The sequence below is a fragment of the Lycorma delicatula genome, chromosome 2 (genome assembly GCF_047948215.1).
Source record: "Lycorma delicatula isolate Av1 chromosome 2, ASM4794821v1, whole genome shotgun sequence".
In the NCBI taxonomy this organism is placed as follows: Eukaryota; Metazoa; Arthropoda; class Insecta; order Hemiptera; family Fulgoridae; genus Lycorma; species Lycorma delicatula.
In genome coordinates this window covers 121,386,498-121,406,096 of record NC_134456.1, presented here as the reverse complement: position 1 = coordinate 121,406,096, position 19,599 = coordinate 121,386,498, and the positions used below count along the sequence as shown (strand labels likewise).

The window sequence follows — 19,599 nt, the reverse complement described above, 5'->3', positions numbered from 1 at the left end:
ATTTATAATTTTAAAAACCTGAAAAATTCCAAAAATTTTCGAAAACTTTTTTAATTGAAGGAAGATACAGCAAAAGAACAAAAATCACACATTTCAATTTAACAGGTGGGGTTGATTTTTGAAAAAAATAATTTTACATTGATCAAGAAGAGAAGGCTTAAAGGATTAAATTAAAGGATTTGATTCTACCGATTTACCAAATGAATTATCTAATTTATTTCTTCACGATAATATTTATCGAACGATATTAATAGATACGTACATACGATAAGTATTGCTGAATTTACGTCTATAGTGAAACGTAAAAAACTTCGAAGACAGGTACGCGAAATTGTAAACAACGTGTATGATTTCATGAAGAATCTCTAGCTGTAGGAAAATTGAAAAATGGCAAGCATTTAATCACCATACAGATTACAAATATTAAGAGATAATTGCAGCTGCCTGTAACATTTCCAGGACTCACGTTCAAAACCTAAGAAAACAAAAAAGTAGAACGTCTTCCATCCGAGGGACCAGAATGTTCGTTCATCACCCAAGAAAAAAACAAAATCGTTTTAAACTAGTTACCAGATGATGTTGATAAAGGTGTGGTTAGGCGAACTATGAGTGAATTTCACCCAAAGATTGGGGAGCTGCTGCTAACAGTTAACAAACTGTAAAGAATTGAAAATAAAAATTAATTTTAACGGCAGTAAAAGTATTTTAAGAAACATTTTGTAAGAATTAGGTGGCGCAAAACAACCAAACAAGAAAATTTTAATTGAAAAACATGATGTTAGACAGAAAAGGATTTCATAGTTGCAGGCAATCAGTGATTTTAGAAAATGTAACCGGGCGATCGTACACTTAGATGAATCTTATGTTTTACCCTCATTCAACGGCAAAATCATGGACTGATGACAGCGGTGCAGAACTTCATTTACCAATAAATAAAGGTGAACGCTTTATTATAATTCACGCCAGAGATGAAATGAGCTTTATATTCCAAACGCAATGTTAACTTGGACAGCAAAATTCAAAACTGGCGATAAGAATGACACTATGAATACTAAAACGTAATTTTTCCCTTCCTTCTGAGTCTGTAGTAGTTCTTGACAATTCTCCGTATAATAATACCCTTTCTGAAAAACTTTCTGTCATCAAGCAAGAAACAAGACATGACTGTTTGGCTACAGAAACATAATATTCCATTTTCGTCTCAAATGCTTAAAATACTGTTGTATGAACTAATTAAGTTGAAGAAAAGTAACAGAAAACGATACCTATTTGACGAATTGCTGGAAAAAAGTGGGCATCAGTTTCTGCGGCTTCCACCTTACCATTCTGATTTAAATCCAATCGAGATGGTATGGTCAGAGTTAAAACGGTATGTTGCGAGCCACAGCACAACGCTTAAGATGTCAGAAGTGCAGAAACTGTGTGAACATAAAAAGCGACGAACACTGGAAACCTTACTGTGAGAAGGTTAAAAAAAATCGAAGGTCTCGATAGTTAATAAAATCACTGCCTCTTTATGTAGTGACAGTGATAATAGTGGCAATTACACTAAAGATAGTGCCGACTTCCGTGGCGCGAGTGGTAGCATGTCGGCCTTTCAACCGGAGGTCCCGGGTTCGAATACCAGTCAGGCATGGCATTTTCACACGCTACTTGTCATTCACCTCATCCTCTGAAGCAATACCTAACGGTGGTCCCAGAGATTAAAAAAAAAAATGAAGATAGGGATGACAACGAGCGTTCTAGCTGAGGAATTAAACGAATAATTCATTTTCCAGTAAGTAATTAAAGTTACAGTAAGATTTTCCATGTTATTAGTAATAGATAATATTCCATCATCGCAATATTTTCCATGTTATTAGTAATAGATAATATTTTGTCATCTGTTATTACATGTTACAATGTACAGTACGGAATTAGCCGTTTCATTTTAAAATTGATGCGTTCATTTTTGTTAAAAAGAGAACAATTATTTGGTAAGTGGGATTATTAAGAGGGAGGAAAATGTTTTAACTCGGGTAGTAATCATCGCCATTTAAACCTTGCCGTCTATACGTACTGTACGTGTGTACATACATTTGTATGTACGTGTCTTGGCATGTTTGAAACTTAATAACTTTTGACTGAATAAACAGATTTTAAAGAAATTTGGCCCAGAGACTCGGGTATATGAGGCAATTTGTTGCTAAACGTTTGGAGTGAATAACTTTAGGGGATGTGGTAGATAGTTTCTTTGGGGTCAATTTTCTCAAACTTTTCCAAACATAACTCCCACTTTATATTAAGCACAGTACATGCTTATATGTTTATCTTACTATTTTAATGCAGAGTAGTAATACAAGTAGCCAAAAAAAAAAAATAGAAATACTTTGGGGAAATATTGGGAGGGGAAGAATTAGGGTCAAAACTTTATTTTTCATGTAATACTATTTTTCCACTATATAAGAATAAATAACCAATCCCAGGAAAGTAAAACAACTTTGTATGCTACGTTGTTTTATACCATAGTTCACTATATAAGTTTTACAAACTTAAAAGTAGCTATTTACCAAATAAACATTTTAAATGTTTTATGCGTTTTAATATTTATTTATTTTTTTTTTTTTTTATTGCGTCTGAAGTAAACAAGCAAATGTCTCATTTTACGGTTGAATACTTTTCCTACGACCAATCTAGAGTCCTGGTGCGGAATTGAGAGAATCAGCAAGTAATAGTAACGTAGATACGTATCATATAACGCTTCTAAAACAAAGTAACGAGAACACTTACAGAGGCACCATGGTTTACACGGAATGATTAGATTCACGAATATCTGGAGCTTCCAACGGTTCGTGAGGTTATGAGACAGCACAGTATTAAATACAAACAACGTTTAGAAAACCACATCAACTACTTGGCGATCAATCTGCTTAATAACATTCGAGACGTCCGAAGGTTGAAACGTCTCCATATGCATGACTTGGGGCTACTGAATGACAGTTTGCAGTACTATCGCCAAATCTAGTTATGTTATTTTTGTTTACTTGTTTCTTTACTTTTTTTATAGCCACAAGTTGTTTTGTTCATTATTCAGCTAGTTATCGTTTAATTATCTGTTTATTTATTAATTGTTTTTTTTTTTTTTTTAATATGAACTATGTAGTGTTGGCAGATATATTATTAACTAATGAACTTTAACATTATTGCTTTCTAATAACTTATTATGGGAGTTCCTTAAGAACCCCATAATAAGTATAATATAGTGTATATAAGTATACAACCCCATGTGCTTATTATCAAACAATTTACTTATGGTTCAACCTAGAAGCGGATATTAAAAAAAAACCTTTCCTACGTTAAATAAAGTGATATCCCTAGTAAACTTTGAATCACAGTGATATACATAAATTATAAAAAAAAAATTAATTTTATTGATTTTATGTTTTCCTTTTTTTGATTCTCTTCCCCCTAACTAATCAAACTTTCTCTATTCTCATTGGTAATTCAAAACCTGTACAATACGTCATCGATATTGTTCGTTTCAGTACGATAACAAATGCTAAACACGCATAAAGCCATTAAAAGTTTTAAAAACTTTCTCAAATATATTGTAGCATATTGATTTTAAAAGCAAGTCAACAATTTTTTTCATACGACAAAATAAAACATACCTTTCTACAATTAAATACATTTTATTGATCTAAATTTATTGAAAAATAATAAATTTATGGATTTAGAATAAATTTTTTGATCTAAATACAAATCAATGTTAATGAATTATTTATAAATATTCATCATATATATTTTAGTATTTAAATAGCAATATATATTATATAAAGTATGCATAATAATCTTATACATTTGAGATGAATAAAATAAATCTTGCTTAAGTATAAGTGTAAAAAGAACAGACAAACCTAAGAGCCTTATGCGAAACCTGATAATTAAATTTGCTAAAAAAATTGTAATTGTAATTGATTAAGAAAGGTTTAAATAGTATCTATATTGTATAAAAATTATTAAATTATAAACTTAGAACAATAAGTAAAAAGTAAGTACAATAAATAAATACATTTAATGTTAATAAAATTATCTCTAATAATGTTAATTATTAATTAATTTAATTTATAAATGTTAAACATTAATTAATTTATTTAGCAAATAAAATTAAGATGTTGATAACGTTTCCAGAATGTCTATACTATGATTGTTTAAAGATTAACTTACTTGAAAGAAATGATAAAGTTTGTTCGATTAGGCTAGATTAAAAGATAATATGCTTTTGAAATTGGTTCTGCTATTGTAAAATTATGTTCCGTTATACGAGATTACCAATAGAAGCGAATTATTTAAATAACTTTAACACTTTTTTTTTTGTCTTCAGTCATTTGACTGGTTTGATGCAGCTCTTCAAGATTCCCTATCTAGTGCTAGTCGTTTATTTCACTATACCCTCTACATCCTACATCCCTAACAATTTGTTTTACATATTCCAAACGTGGTCTGCCTACACAATTTTTCCCTTCTACCTGTCCTTCCAATATTAAAGCGACTATTCCAGGATGCCATAGTTTGTGGCCTATAAGTCTGTCTCTTCTTTTAACTATATTTTTCCAAATGCTTCTTTCTTCATCTATTTGCCGCAATACCTCTTCATTTGTCACTTTATCCACCCATCTGATTTTTAACATTCTCCTACAGAACCAGATTTCAAAAGCTACTAATCTTTTCTTCTCAGATACTCCGATTGTCCAAGTTTCACTTCCATATAAAGCGACACTCCAAACATACACTTTCAAAAATCTTTTCCTGACATTTAAATTAATTTTTGATGTAAACAAATTATATTTCTTACTGAAGGCTCGTTTAGCTTGTGCTATTCGGCATTTTATATCGCTCCTGCTTCGTCCATCTTTAGTAATTCTACCTCCCAAATAACAAAATTCTTCTACCTCCATAATCTTTTCTCCTCCTATTTTCACATTCAGTGGTCCATCTTTGTTATTTATACTACATTTCATAACTTTTGTTTTGTTCTTGTTTATTTTCATGCGATAGTTCTTGCGTAGGACTTCATCTATGCCGTTTATTGTTTCTTCTAAATCCTTTTTACTCTCGGCTAGAATTACTACTATATTATCAGCAAATTGTAGCATCTTTATCTTTTCACCTTGTACTGTTACTCCGAATCTAAATTAACTAATAGTTCCATGTAAAGATTAAAAAGTAACGGAGACAGGGAACATCCTTGTCGGACTCCCTTTCTTATTACGGCTTCGTTCTTATGTTCTTCAATTGTTACTGTTGCTGTTTGGTTCCTGTACATGTTAGCAATTGTTCTTCTATCTCTGTATTTGAACCCTAATTTTTTTTAAAATGCTGAACATTTTATTCTAGTCTACGTTATCGAATGCCTTTTCTAGGCCTATAAACGCCAAGTATGTTGGTTTGTTTTTCTTTAATCTTCCTTCTGCTATTAATCTGAGGCCTAAAATTGCTTCCCTTACCCCTATACTTTTCCTGAAACCAAATTGGTCTTCTCCTAACACTTCCTTCACTCTCTTCTCAATTCTTCTGTATAAAATTCTAGTTAAGATTTTTGATGCATGACTAGTTAAACTAATTGTTCTGTATTCTTCACATTTATCTGCCCCTGCTTTCTTTGGTATCACTTTTTTTTAAGTCTGACGGAAATTCCCCTTTTTCATAAATATTACACTCCAGTTTGTATAATCTATCAATCGCTTCCTCACCTGCACTGCGCAGTAATTCTACAGGTATCCCATCTATCTCAGGAGCCTTTCTTCCATCCAAATCTTTTTATTAAATTCAGATCTCAGTATTGTTTCTCCCACTTCATCCTCCTCAACTTCCTCTTCTTCCTCTATAACACCATTTTCTAATTCATTTCCTCCGTATAACTCTTCAATATATTCCACCCATCTATCGACCTTACCTTTCGTATTATATATCTGTGTACCATCTTTGTTTAACACATTATTAGATTTTAATTTATGTACCCCAAAAACTTTCCTTAACTTTCCTGTATCCTCCGTCTATTTTACCAATGTTCATTTCTCTTTCCACTTCTGAACACTTTTTTTTAATCCACTCTTCTTTCGCCAGTCTGCACTTCCTGTTTATAGCATTTCTTAATTGCCGATAGTTTCTTTTACTTTCTTCATCACTAGCATTCTTATATTTTCTACGTTCATCCATCAGCTGCAATATATCGTCTGAAACGAGAGGTTTTCTACCAGTTCTCTTTATTCCGCCTAAGTTTGCTTCTGCTGATTTAAGAATTTCCTTTTTAACATTCTCCCATTCTTCTTCTACATTTTCTACCTTATCTTTTTTACTCAGACCTCTTGCGATGTCCTCCTCAAAAATCTTCTTTACCTCCTCTTCCTCAAGCTTCTCTAAATTCCACCGATTCATCTGACACCTTTTCTTCAGGTTTTTAAACCCCAATCTACATTTCATTATCACCAAATTATGGTCGCTATCAATGTCTGCTCCAGGGTAAGTTTTGCAGTCAACGAGTTGATTTCTAAATCTTTGCTTAACCGTGATATAATCTATCTGATACCTTGCAGTATCGCCAGGCTTTTTCAAAGTGTATATTCTTCTATTATGATTTTTAAATTGGGTGTTGGCAATTACTAAATTATACTTCGTGCAAAATTCTATAAGTCGGTCCCCTCTTTCATTCCTTTTGCCCAGCCCGTATTCACCCACTATATTTCCTTCCTTGCCTTTTCCAATGCTTGCATTCCAATCTCCAACTATTATTAAATTTTCAACTCCTTTTACGTGTTTAATTGCTTCATCAATCTCTTCGTATACACACTCTACCTCATCATCATCATGGGCGCTTGTAGGCATATAGACGTTAACAATCGTTGTCGGTTTAGGTTTTGATTTTATCCTTATTACAATGATTCTATCGCTATGCGTCTTGAAATACCTCACTCTCCTTCCTATCTTCTTGTTCATCACGAAACCTACTCCTGCCTGCCCATTATTTGACGACAGTTCCCCTAAATTCATATATGGAATAAGTTAAGTCGTAATGATATAGATAGAAAACTGATAAAACATAGATGTTTACTGGCTTAAAGTAAATAATAAAATGTGGCTAGATTATTGTCTTGATAAAGTTAAGCCCGTTTTATATATAAAAACGAGGAAATCTGTGCGAATCGGTTTATGCATTAAAATGTATTCGATTATGAAGAGGGTTGGATCCTAGCAGCAGGAAATTTTTTGAGTGACATAATTATCAAATAGTTAGGGTTCAAATAAACATGTTACTACTGTATTCATTTGTGATTAATTGGGAAATACAAAAAGTGAACAAATAAAATTTAAATTTTAAATCTTCTTATTAGTTTTTTTAATATTGAAAATTTATTGCACTATATATTTAAGTAGATGTAGGTTATAAGAGAATATTTTTTATCGCTCTCAATGTTGACATACTCGTACATGTTCTATAAAATATTTAATTAGCTGTGTGCGAAACTGCAGCTGCATCTGCAGTTTGCACACAGCTAATTAAATGTTTATATTTGATACACTCAGCCAGTAATGCTCAGGTTCAACAAAGAAATCCACATCATATCAGAAAAGACATGTTTAATTTAACAGCCGCCATTCCAGGACATGCTTAGCAAGAATCAATTGCATTAAATCTCCTGCTATTCTATCTTTGTCTTTACTCGTATGTAATCACGCGTCATACCGGAAAAGAACAACAAACTTTATTGTAAACATCATAATTTAGTTAACGGTAAGGCATTATAGTGTTTTTTATGTACATTTTAAAATAAATGTTTATTGTAATAATTTTTATAACAGTTATTACATGTTTTGTTGTTAAACATAGGTATCACAAACCCTTTAAAAACATCTCAGTAGTAGAATTAGATCTCAATACTTTAATTATTAAACTCTTCCTTACAACATAATGGGGGAGTCATCTAAGCGTAACGTTCCTAAACATTACAATTTTTGATTTTGTGAAAGGCCAGAGGAGGTAACAATAGTTTTCTTTTGACTGATTCAGAAAACACCAAAATTAAAAAAAATAATCGGAAAGAGGGGATATCATTTGGGCTATAGAGTTTGTTTACCTTTACGAATTTCAATTAATTCATTTTTTTATGTTCTAACGAAGATTATGTATTAACTGTATGTGTAAGAGGTAATATTATATTTCACAGTAATAACATCTTATTATTGTTAAGGGTTAAATGTAATAGATTAGACATTTTGCATCAAAATACAGATAATAACAAAAATTAAACATTTCTAAACGAAGATATAGAAAAGATTTGACAAAAATATTGCAGTACAATTAAATATTTATTTAAAATACCTCATTTACTAGTACAAGTTTCGTATTGTTTTAAAAAAGGAAGAAACTCTGAGATTCGGTTTGATAAACAAATTACTCATACTTGGATGGATGCTTGCTTCTGCGACAATGAAGTATCCTGGTACAAATCCAGATAGATCTTAGATTTATTTTTAACTGAATTTGAATGATAGGGTTAGCCATAAGTTTTGGTTGCTTGGATTCGATTATTGGCGATATTTCTAGTGTCTGTAACTGCATCACGGGCTACTAAACTCCCATTTAATACTGGATATTATACCATAATTAATTCATTTACAATGATATTATTTTCCACTTTCTTGCTAGGATTGTAGTTAGGGTAAAATTACTAACAATATTAGCCATAATTGGGTTAGCCTTCTACTCTAAGAAAGAAATATAATCAGTACGGAAGAATACATATAAATATCAGATCTAACATAACTAATTAAAATGATGTTTACAAACTACCAGCGTTGCTATATTTGGAGGGAATGAGCAGTGTTTAAGCTAGGAAGTACGGTTCAACACATTATTATTTCTGTATTAATTTCTATTTTTTAACAATAATTTGGAAAGCATTAGATGCACAGGTAAGTCACTTTAAATTTTATCAAATAATTCACGGATAGGTTAGATATCCCCAGAATACATTTTTTTTTAAATGCATTAATACATAAATACAGTAATAACATTTTCGCAACCGTAAAAATTGTTTTTATAAACAAGTGAATCGCAAACCAAGCTTTTGGAACCGCTGTATTACATCAACAATCAAATTTTAATGTGATAACCACCTCAGTAATATCTCCAGTAAGAAAGGGTTAGCATCTTTTTACTAGGAGATAAAGTACAAGAATAGAAGAATAAAGTGACTTTAATAAATGGTGAGTAATAAAAACATAATTTCTAAAAGCATCCAGTATTTACAATATCTAAATTTTAATATATGTTGTTTGACAGCTGCTAGCGACCGTTCATAAACGACATAAACATAAAATTAAGGTTTTTATATTTTCAACTACACAATTCTTAGAAAAATTTACTTTACGAATATATTTAACCGGTTCCAGATATTTCAGGATTTTCTAGTGTTTATTACTTACTATAATAATGCAAATTAATCATTATAAGATATAATACGATAATATGTAATATTAATGTGTAATATGATCACAATGTATTCTTAATATGAATTTGCATGTCATTTATTGCAAACAGATTTTTTTTTATGAGTAATATAAATTTATTTTTTAATCAAACAATAATACACCTCTGTACCATTAGTGTGTTACTTATTTTTAAATTATTAACATGCGGATTCTTTAAATGTTAGTTATTTAAAAATATAATAAGAATTCGTTTATGGATTTTAATTTAAATATCCTAAATACGGTCGTATTTTTTTTTGTTAAGGTTACAGTAAGCATTACGTATTCTTGGTAGAAATTGATCTTATCAACTTTAGACAGATGAAATTCTAATCAAAGGAAAATATTTTTAAATTAATTTAAAACGACACTGATGTTTTATTTAATTTTTATTTTCTGTTTTTAAATTAAAGCTAGAAATTTAATTCAAATCTGTTCAAAAGTCATTTTATTGTAATTCGTTGCATGTCTATGAAAGATGAAAAATCTGCATATCAGCTATCATATATAATAATATTTCAGACACTTCTTCCATATGAATAAAGTAAAAAGACAACTCTTTCCACCTGCGAACTTTCGTAATTATGGGAGAGCCCATATCTTCTATAACGAAAATTATAAATCATATAAATTGTTTAACTATTAAATCATTTTTCAATTTAACAAGTAGTCTTGAAGTACTAAGAATAAAAGAGAGAAATTAGTGAACAATTAGTAAATTATAAAGGTTTCTTTACACTCAATATATTTTCTTTCAGTCTACTGAGGTGATTAAATATCAATCATCAGTAATAATAATATTTATTATAATTTAGCTCCCAACAGTAGAAAAATAAACAAAAAGTGTCCACTGCTTTCAGAAGAACAAACTAGTTTACTGAATGATATACAAAATAAAATTTAAAGGAACAACGCTATAAAATTACATTAAATGAGTGAAAACTAAGTAAATGGACACTTGTCCATTGTATTCTCAATTTATATTCTACGACAATAGAGGAATGAAAAAAAAAACAAAAAAGGAGACAAGGTAATAGTGGCAAATGGAACACCAGTAATAAACTGTCTTTGTAAGATAAAATGGAATTAAAATTGAAGTAGCTTTTGGTAAAGGGCTGTGTCGAGTGTGATACTTAGTGTGAGATGAATGGAGAAAATCTAGTAGACGGACAAAGTAAGAAATGAAGTAGTTGTAGGGTCAATGAGAAGAAAAGACAACCGATACAATTCAGAGCGGAGGAAAAATAATCGATTAAGTTATGTACTTAGAAGAACGTGTAGATCCAATAAAAATCGAATAAAAGTATAAAATAAATATAAAACTATTATTATAATAATTTTATTGGATTAAAAGTATTTAATTGTTTTAAAAACTAATTAAAACTAAAGCAAACAGAAAAAGGAAAATAAGGAGAAAAAATAAATCGTCTAAAATTAACAAAATATGAATGAATTAAATATATACAATATATTTAATTTTACATGTCTTTTTTTACATTTTGATATTATCACACAATTCTGTTAAGAAGAATCAGCTTCAAATCATAAAGAGTATGACAATTAATTACTATAAGAAAGTTTCTAATAGTGAAACGACGTTAAGGGACAACATCAAACTACTAAGACAATCTTAATAAAAGCAGTAAAATGAAAACTCGAACGTAAAAAACTTTAGTTCTTTCTCTGACTAGTTTGATGTTAGTAAACTGAAAAAAATAAATAATACTCAATAAAGTTGTAGTTTTGGGAAACTATTACACAATCTATAACATGAGTTTATTTATTTATCATCATCTTTGTCATAACTAATCTTAATGTTAACTACTATTTATTTAATCAAAATAGCATAGCTTACAAAAAAAAAAAGAAAAAAGATAAATAGTTAAAAGAATTATTACTCGAAAAATAGTTAAGAAAATTATAGAAACGATAAGCAAAAAGTATTTTTTTCTATTACTATTAAATATTCAATAGAATGTGATTTTAGTTAAACGTATTGGTGTTCGATAGAATATCTTATTTTAGGAATTTAATTTCCTATAATAAAGATATTCCTTCTTATAATTATTAAAAAAAAAAATAATAAAAATACCACTCTTGAAAATATTTAATTTAAAACATCTAATAGAGAGACTAAAATCTTGCCTGAAATTGTATACAGCACGTTAGATGGAAAGCGACTGTATAATACAAACAAGAAAAAACATTTTGCACTCACAGAAGTGATTTTCAAATAAATTTTTGAAGTGAAAAATTGTTATTGTTATTGTTACTCCACATTACAGTTATACGATAATGGGGACTTGAATTCTACCTCAGGCTATCCGTAAGCATATATTATACAAATTAGTACAGACTATTTTTTATTTAAATAAGTAAATTATTTAAAAATTTTATCTTATTTTATTTATAAAGTTAGAATAATTTACTTATAATATTATTTGTTTAGTCGCACCCTATATTGTGATCTAAGAATATCGTAGTAGGCATGACAATAACATAATTTAATACAATTGAACCACAACGTTTTGATGGTGTCAAGTTCATAAAAATCTATTGTTGGACGCCAGATTAAAAAGACTATTTACTCAGATAAAATACAAACTGGTCAGTAAAATTTACCGTATATTTGAAATTTTTACTATTAAAATTGTAGATTCACATAACAGAATTTCTTTACATTTCTTTTCACCATGGCACTAATTCACGGATATCAATTAAATATACAAGTAGCCATATTTTGAGTAAATTCTTTATTAGCCTTTATCTCTAAAAGTGATATTGTAAGTGTGATGTATATCGTTTGGTGTATAAATAAATACTAATTTTAATAGTGTATATTAACATAATTAATTACAAACAGCGTGTGTGAAAAATGCCATCCCGGTCAGGCATGGCATTTTTCACACACGCTACAAATCATTCATCTCATCCTCTGTACAGTAATGCTTAACTGCGGCCCCGGAGGTTAAACAGAAAAAAAATTACAAACAGCTGGTAACCATGGCAGTAACAAAATAAAAAGTTTGTTTACATTTATAAAAAGAAATGAACATCTTGAAATTACAAATAAAGAGGAAATGAAGTCGGGACTGACTAACAATTTTAAGTGACTTAAATTTATATTAAAATTACAATAAGAAACAGTACTTATTTCTGTTTCTATTTCTGTAATTGAAACGCTACCAATTACAATAAGATGATGTACTTATTTTTTTTAAATAACTGAATAGATCTTTAGTAACCATTCTGTCAACATACGCAGTTTTACATCTAAAACAGACATACAATATCTCAATACCATGCCAAATGAAGATGGGTGGTGAGAAGGCGGAATCAAATGTTGATTGGAGAAATTCACTAACTTACCATTTGAATATTAATTAATGAATATATTATTATCAATGATAATGATTATGAACTCTTAATATGATTAACAGTATATAATTGTTAACGATATACTATCACGCGACTGTTAATAATTTGCGACGTAGTGACTGACACTCACTGATCAGAATACGTAACTATCGGATTCCTATTAAAATGAAGTTCCAGGTCAATCTTGTTTAATCAGTAAGCCAATTAAACTTCCGTTTTATTTCATATATAATGCCATCAGTGCTACCATCAGTGTCACAGTGTTACCGTGACAGAACAATATCTATCACGCAATCGTGAACGATATCTGCAAATGTCGATATTCTCCGGTGAATGTGACACATACCAAATACGTTGGTAAAAGACCGAGATATTTGCATATTGGGACCTTCACCGGTATATGTAGACAAGCACAGATAATCTCTTGTTGAAAGGGGGAGGGGGTCGAAACGTTAACTAGAAATTTAACAAAAAATTCACCCAATACCAATTTCTAAGGTAAATAAATTACGAGAAAACCTTGTTAGAAAAGGAAGTTTAAATTTAAGCCAAACATAACCTGCGCTCGCTTCGCTCGCTGACCTCGACTAGTTAACGTTAAGTATACAAATTATATATGTTATTTTCCAACACTGGAGGAAATTCATCAAATTCACCGAATTTATAAAAATATTTAATCAAATTTTCAGCATTTTAGAAATTGAAAGGGCCAGTCAGGATGTAGAATATGTTAAGTGCATGGATAAACGATAACGATACAAATAAATGGTCAGTTGGTTTGCCCTTTGTTCAATTTTTTTATAAAAATATTTTTATTCAACTTCCCAATCAGTCCATGATGACTGAGGTAAATTTGATTAATCGCCTCCAATGTTGGAGAATTACATATAAAATTTGTATATTTAACGTTAAGTAGTCGAGGTTACCGTGCGAAGTGAGCGTAGGTTATATTTGGTTTAAATTTAAACCTCCTTTTTTACTAGGTTTTCTCGTAATCTATTTACCTTAGAGATTGATATTGGGTGATTTTTCTTTTTAATTTTTAGTTATCGTTTCGACCCCCACCTCAGCTTATTTATTTATGTTTTTTCTGTTTAGTCTCCGGTAATCACCATCAGGTATTACTTCAGAGAATGAATGAGGATGATATGCAAGAGTGTAAGTAAAGTGTAGTCTTTTACAGTCTCTGGTCGACCATTCTGAGATATGTGGTTATTTGAAACCCAACCACCAAAGAACACCGGTATCCGATCTAGTATTCAAATCCGTATAAAAGTAACTGCCTTTACTAGGATTCGAACGTTGTAACTCTCTTCGAAATCAGCTGATTTGCGAAGACGCGTGCACCACTAGACCAACCCGGTGTGGTACACCACAGCTTATCTGTGTTTGTTGATATATACCGGCGGTGGACTGAATTTATAATAATATAGATTACATTATAAATAAGATATTTATAATAATTTACAAATGTATGCAAATATTTCGGTCTTTCACCGACATATTTAGTTTGTATCGACATTCACCAGAGAATATTGGCATTCTCTAATTTCGGTTTTTCATGGTAATATATATATCGATTGTTGAGCCAATGCCTTAAACGTTTTATTCATGTTTGTTTAAGCCTCTGGAAATGAGAAAAAAATCCTTTAAATACGTTTCTAATACATTTCAGGTGTACAAATTTGCTTTGTACAATTGAATAAACATAATCAGTGAGTGATTATCTGGATATTAAAATTTGGCATTTGTACAAGCTTGATTGAAAAGTCTGTTGTTTACAAACTGCTTTCTCAAACGTAATTTCAGTTACCGTTACTTATCTTAATTATAACAAATATATATTTGAAAAAATTAATCTTTACAAAACCGAAAGAAATTAATTCATATCGTATGGGGTAACGGTACATAATAATTTATTTACTTATACAGTTCAATAACAACAGGATTATGCTCACTTGCAATTTTGCAATTACCGATGGCTGATAATTAATGTTTTTTGCGTGCGAAAAATGCCATACCTGACCGGGATTCGAGCCCGGGACCTCCTGATGAAAGGCCGAGAGCTACCACTCCACCTTGGAGATCAGCAGTGATAATAATAATAATAATAAAGGCGCACTGCATTTGGCAATGTATGATTTATTTTCACCAGCTGCCGTCTTATTTGAGATATATGTTATTCATAATTCGCTATGTATTACTTTTTACTTTGATAATAAACCGTTCAGAACACGCTGCTTACAAAATTAATTAAAAATTTAAATAGCAGTTTAAATGGACGGTATACGAATATCTTAATCAGAACAAAATTATAGTTATTTTAACCTTTTTTGATTACAGTTTTTAATTATTAGTTAAAAACAGAAGGATTTTTGTAAAAAAAAAAACACTGAATAAAAACGTTAAAATAACAAGATATCCCGTAATTATATTATAAATTTCTCTTTACATTTTATCTCATGTTCATAAGATTATTTACGTTAAGAAATTAATTAGTTCAGAAAATCATTATAAAGGAACAATTTAAGATATAATAGCTAAGTAGTCTTATTTTTTTTTAATTTCACGCTCTGAATGAAGTTTTCATTAAATGGAGAAACTTTACAAAACAGCGAGTAATATTTCTTTTTTTTTTTAAATCCTATAACTTAAAAGAAAATATAAGTAGATTTTTTATAAACAAATATAAATTAATTTTAAAAAGGATAATATGATATTTATAATTAATATGAAGCAAAATTTAAACTATTCGAAGAATTAAACACAGGCATAGGACGATTATACATCTTGAGGGGGTTCAAGGTGAAAACGACGACTTAGTAGTATGAACTCATCAAAAAAGTGATTAGATTACATTAATCACATCAGAAAGAGGTTTACTTTAAGTAGAGGCCGAAGTAAGCGATGAAAATAATTAAAGCTTTCCAGAGTAATAAGAGTAAAAAAAATTATAATGTTTTTTTAATAAGGTAGGTTAGTCTTCGTTTTAAACGCCCCTCGTTGTTTCCTATCTCTTTTAACAAGATTTTGAAATAAATACAGTAACTCGGTTTGAAATATAAGTTTAGATCTTCACCTTCGTCAATCGTCTTACGGAAATGAAAATGTTAACTTAATCTGTTTTATCCAGTAGTATAAATCTGATTACTCTATATGCAGATATATATATATATATATATATATATAATACGACATGCAGGACTAAACATATCTTCATTTCCTTTACTGAGAAATGATTTATCTATGCGGATTTAAAAGATAACATTGCAAAATATGTGTAATTTCCACATTATACTACTTTATATATTATTCTACATGATACAATATACTTATTCTAAAAACCTGAATGTAATATTTTCCTTCTCTTTTAAAAGAATAATTTTCGATTACTTCATATCCAATATATCCCTAATATAGGCTATATTTATGAGTCATTACAAACAGAAAATACTTTACACTTCTAAAACTGAACAATTACTAAATTAGATTATCAAGATAAAAATTATATATATATATATATACTCGTATTTATAATTCCAAAAATTTCGAAAGGACAGCATATTCCTTGAGAGTTTTATTTCAAGAATATGAAACTGAAATGACAAACAGAAATAATAAAAATCATTTGTCATTTGTCATTTCTGAATAACAGAAATGACAAATCTTTTTATATAAGAATAGAATAAATAAATTTTTTAGATGATTAAAGTTTTAATTATGATGTGATAAATAACAACATATGATTTTTTTATTTTCATATTTTAGCAGATGAACAAATTTCAATATAAGAAATACTCAGAAGGACCAAACTCATAAATCATGATAATAATAATTTACATGTAACGTATAATGGAAAATACAAACGTAATTTATGTAATTAAATTTTGCGACAGTATTCAACAATAAGAAATTTAAAACCACATGATAAAACGTATTTATTAAAAATACATTAAATACATTATCAGATTTTTGAGAATAATAAATATACGTTAAACCAACAGTCTAACTTTTCGAAAGCTTTCCACAAACATTTATTGTACACAACGTCTCTTAATGTTACAAAAGAGCGAGTAATACTTTTTAAATCATATAATTTAAAAATTGTGATGCATTTCTGGTTTAATTCATATAAATTACTAGTAATTTTTTTTACAGCACATTTTTATCAGCCTGTTTTAAAAACATTATAATTTTCCGTCTAAAGATTATGAATCACAGTATCATAATTTCTATAATTTACCCCTAAGATACGGCAACTACAAGATAAAATAATTTACCATAAAATTGCTATTTACAAAAAAAAATCCCTTATTATAGGAGTGGTATAACTTATGTTGTAATAAGAATTATAAAATAGACCTCATTCGGTTTTTCACCAAAACGTAATTATTTCTATCCAAATTAACATAAATTACACCTTTTTAAAGCAATTTATTTACGTTATAATTTTATCTAAACATGAATTTTCAATCTTTAAAAAACCAAAACTTTTATATATTTGTGCAATTTATAAAAGATTCAAATTAAACATATCCAAAAATTGGAGGATAATTCTCCATCAAGCTGTAACGTTCAAATTTATAGGCAGGTTTAATACATAAAAGGAAAATAATTCGTATTATTGAAATATTAATATAATAAAAATAAGAATCAATTAATCTAAAATTATCTTAAAAAATCAGAACCCTAATTCAATCAGGTCTGAGAAATTATTTGTGGATCAGTGATAGAATAACTTTTTAATTTCAACCTCATTTATTTTTGTTTTATTAAACCGTAATTGGCTAGCAATTCTCGTTCAACATAATTATTTTTGATCTATCAGCATCTTAAAAAAAGGTAAAAAGATCAACTGGCTTTGAATCATAAACATTTTTATTAAAATGTTCATGTAATTAAGAATAACTTAACAGATCTCAATTCTTCCCAAGTAATCTAGTAATGAATTTCAAAGTATTTAAAATATTATTTTTATTTCCTGTCAACTTGTAATAATTTAATTCTAAAATAAAGTAATTAAATAATTTTTCGATTGTAAAATAATTTTATAATCTTTTTAATCTTTAATCAACTTGTGAGAATTTATTTTATGAAAAAAAATCGTTATTACTCAACAATTCTATAGTTATCCACTATTTACACACGTCATGTATGAAATTAAAATTACAAAAATTACTCATATTAAACATTTTTTTAAATTTTCGGTTCAGAAAACAGTGCCAACTAAATAATGAGCCGATATATTCAATGAAGGATGAGGGTAAAAAGATGGTAAAAAAATCAAAAATATTTGTGCTGAAAAATATATAATCAACAATTAGTTTTCTAGTGCAAATGTACAAATACAAAGATTTTAAATGAAAATTTTCATTTAAACAAATTCATGTCATCAAAAATTACTAGATTCTCATAAAATAATAATGAAATTTACGTAATTTAATCTTTTGGAATAATTGTTTCTTTCATTCATAAAATTACATGTTCTATCTTTCTTCAATTTAGTAACTCTTATCATCCACATCAAATTATGCTAACAAAATTTACTGAATGTACTCATACAGCACGAATTGATGTTTCATTTGCACGAAACAGATGTCAGATCTGTTGTGGATGTCAGTTCAACTAGATAAAAATTAGAAAACATTAAATCACAAATACACGTCCCAGATAATCAATTAAGAAAAATATCCAAATAAAAATATATTTTATTTATTCAAATAAAAGTCATATTTTCTTTAGATATCTATATTTACGAAAGGAAAAACTAGGTTATATAAAAATACCAAAGAGAAAATTGATCATTATAGGTAATTAATTTCTGTATACAAATATAAAAGATATTTAACAAATTAAACGTAAAAGTTGTATTCAAAAATAAGTATAATTAACCCAACGTTGGAGAAGAAAAGGCGAACATCTTTACAGAAAATTATTACACAATAAAACCAAAGTCTTATTTAAAACACAAAGGTAAAACAAATTAAAAACCAGTGAAATTATAAAAAAAAAAAAAATTATAATAATAAATAAAATAAAATTAGGTGGCTTTCTAATATCCTGAAAAAAATATAATTACGTATATATTCTCTACAACATAACACAAAACCATTTACACAATTATATTGTTGAAATTGATTCCGATGAACATTAATGTGTAGTATGTATAACTGGTGATTGATTACTTGCAAATTCAGATGTAATTTCATATTATTATCTAATTAATAATGGTAGACAAGCACAGACAACAAAGTTAATTCAAATAAAATACGATAAAAAAATCTGTACTGGCTAAAGTTACTAGACTTAATTCATACCTACCGCCTATTTGGCACCAACTTAATATTATTTATTTACGGCAACCACAATACATTAAACTGAGAAAATTATTCTAAGTGTATCAAGTTAAATGTTTTTTGTAATCTTAGAAAGACACTTGAATGTTTCTTAATGCAAATCTTACCGTTGCCTAACCATAAATATTCAGAGAAAAAAGTATTTAGAACGAATTTTAACATTTGAAAAGAGAAAGTATTATATATAGTCAGACACTATAATTATTTTTTGTTACATAAATCGTGTATTTACAATCCGTTCCGAATTACGAATCACAAGAATCGCATTACAAAAAAACTCTTGATGACGGGGTTTTAAATCGACACCCTCAATTAAAACTTCTTATATATATATTTATATAAAAATATATAATAG

General features: G+C 28.7%; 1 protein-coding gene and 1 long non-coding RNA gene across 7 annotated transcripts in view; one reads left to right on the top strand and one right to left on the bottom strand.

Annotated features, from left to right (window-relative positions):
* SPR (G protein-coupled sex peptide receptor) overlaps positions 1-19,599 on the bottom strand; it is a 1,401,361-nt gene that overhangs the window by 156,830 nt on the left and 1,224,932 nt on the right. The window lies entirely within an intron of this gene.
* Positions 7,574-19,599, top strand: part of LOC142319188 (uncharacterized) — a 32,955-nt gene continuing 20,929 nt past the window's right edge. For 2 of the 3 annotated variants that reach the window (XR_012755130.1, XR_012755132.1), the window contains exon 1: positions 7,574-7,771. This is a non-coding gene — a long non-coding RNA (uncharacterized LOC142319188). Of the gene's footprint in view, positions 7,772-11,959; positions 12,118-16,656; positions 16,694-19,599 lie in introns of those variants that run through there. The other variant, XR_012755131.1, reaches the window with a different exon arrangement.